The sequence below is a fragment of the Callorhinus ursinus genome, unplaced genomic scaffold (assembly GCF_003265705.2).
Source record: "Callorhinus ursinus isolate GAN/ISIS: 27379988/994484 unplaced genomic scaffold, GSC_fseal_2.0 scaffold488, whole genome shotgun sequence".
NCBI lineage: Eukaryota > Metazoa > Chordata > Mammalia > Carnivora > Otariidae > Callorhinus > Callorhinus ursinus.
Window position 1 is genome coordinate 11,310 of NW_027397543.1, and position 2,164 is coordinate 13,473.

The 2,164-nt window shown below is 37.7% G+C and overlaps 1 non-coding gene across 1 annotated transcript; it reads left to right on the plus strand.

Annotated features, from left to right (window-relative positions):
- Positions 1–227: 227 nt before the first annotated feature.
- LOC112818826 (small nucleolar RNA SNORA18) lies at positions 228–357 on the plus strand. Its single transcript, XR_003206693.1, has one exon. It is a non-coding gene; the product is annotated as a small nucleolar RNA SNORA18 (small nucleolar RNA).
- The last annotated feature ends 1,807 nt before the right edge of the window (positions 358–2,164 follow it).

Genomic DNA, 2,164 nt, shown 5'->3' on the forward strand with positions numbered 1-2,164 from the left:
TGATATTTGGTTTCTTCCCGAGATTCCTCCCACACCCTTCTTTGCTTCCAAACATCTAACCAGGTGCAAGTCACAGGGAAGGCCAAGCAGGAAAGTCCAGTATTGCTCTAGGAGGACATGTCATACATGAGAGAACTGTAGGATTCCATGACCACTATGTACAAGTGTGACCTAGGAGAGCACTTAATGATGGGGGTGTTTTCAGTGTGGTAAAAGAGAAGGTTGGAGTTGAGGTCTATCCTGATTGGCTTTTTCTGCAGATGCATATCATTGGAGATGCCTCATTGAATAACTATGTTGTCTGCTTTTTCTCACGGAACTCTTTGTTAGATCTGTGGAAAGAACTATAAGAGAGAGCTGCCAAAGTATGAAAGACCTGATAGTCCATTTTTTTTAAAATCTTAGGTATTGGTATATCCTCAAAGTCTGTATTATTCTTGGGTGTGCTAGTTTTGGAGTGAATATGATTTAAACTCAGTTCATATTCAGAGAGCCCTAAAGTAAATTGCTTGAAAAAATTAGGTCCCAAAGTTTATAGGTAGAAAAGTATCCCATCAGTAAGTCATCAGTGTGTCCATAATCACATAAAATTTTCAGAGAAAATAAGCCCAACTGAAAGAATTGAAGCTTGACACGACAACTGAGGATTGAGCATGGTGTGTGTGTGTGTGTGTGTGTGTGTGTATGTATGCATTTATGTATTATTTTTTATTTTTATGCTTCTTAGCATTCTTTAATACAAGTGATCGTAAACACTTCTCCATAGGCATTGTAGAATGTTATAACTCCCATTTACTGATACTACACTGTTCTCAATGCATCTTGCAAGTTCTTATTTTTTTAATGGCAATCATACTACAATATATTAATGTATCAAATGAACATATTGTATACCATAAACTTACACAAGATATTTTAATTAAAAAAAAAGATGTTCTTATTAAAAGCACTATCCTGAAGATAAATTTTGATTCAAACTTTGGAGGAACTAATGCAACATTGGTGAGTAGTGAAAAACAATAACATGTGAGAGTCCCTAAGTAAAATTTTACTGACTTTAAATAATTTGGCTACTATTGCATGTAATAATTAAAAAAAACTTTACAGTTAAAAAATGCATATGTCTGAATATAGAATCTTTTGACATGAAACAGGTAGCTAGGACTTGAAATTTGATGTTAGGAGTTGATTTGTGTCCCCAAGAAAAGAATATTTTGGAGTCTTAATCCCCAGGACCTCAAAACATGACCCTATTTGGGCAGGTGTAAGTGCCTGACAATTTTTTTTTTTAAGATTTTACTTATTTATGAGAGAGAGAGCTCACAAGCAGGGCAGTGGAAGGCAGAGGGAGAGGGAGAAGCAGACTTCCCTCTGAGCAGGGAACCTGATGGGGGGCTGGATTCCAGGACCCTGGGATGATGACCTGAACCAAAGACAGACACTTAACCAAGTGAGACTATCCAGGAGTCCTGGCTCTTTTGATTATAATGTAAAGTAAGTACTAACATTATGCTTTGATGGCTGGGGCATCCATTTCAAAGACATGTCATCTGCATTGAACACAATGCCAACTACACAACTAGGTGAAGGACGAGCCTACTCCACCAGTGAAATCCTCCCTTTGGAAAGCCCTGGGTGACTGCTAAGTGATCATTTGAGTGACTGCTTTTCTTCCTATACTTTATGTTTTAAATTCACCAGTAGTGAACCCTCAAAACCTGGATACCCCACTCTTGACCCGTATAAAGACAGAACCTCAGATCGGCAAGCTCTTTCTGTCTCTCTCTGTCTCTCTGAACCTGTGACCAACCTGTGTGGCCCAGGCCTGTGATGTACCCCTCTGTGATTTGGGAGTAATAATCCTTGTTTTTTCAAACTCCCCTCATTGGTCTTTCAACTTAGAAAAGGAGGAGAAACAGAAAAAGAACATAGGTCACTATTTAGGGTCTCAGAATTGCAATTGGGGAGCACAGATTTTGGTGTAACCAGGAAAATATCCTGCTCATGTGGGGAAAGCAAGGGTTTTTTTATGAGTAAGAAGAAAGGAGTAATCGTATGATTTAGATAAAGAAGAGGACAGAAAAAAAATTCATTTGGTACTGACAGATGGAGCTGCTTTTGATTATTAATTTTTCTATCTTTTTTCTTTTCTTTTTTTTTTTTT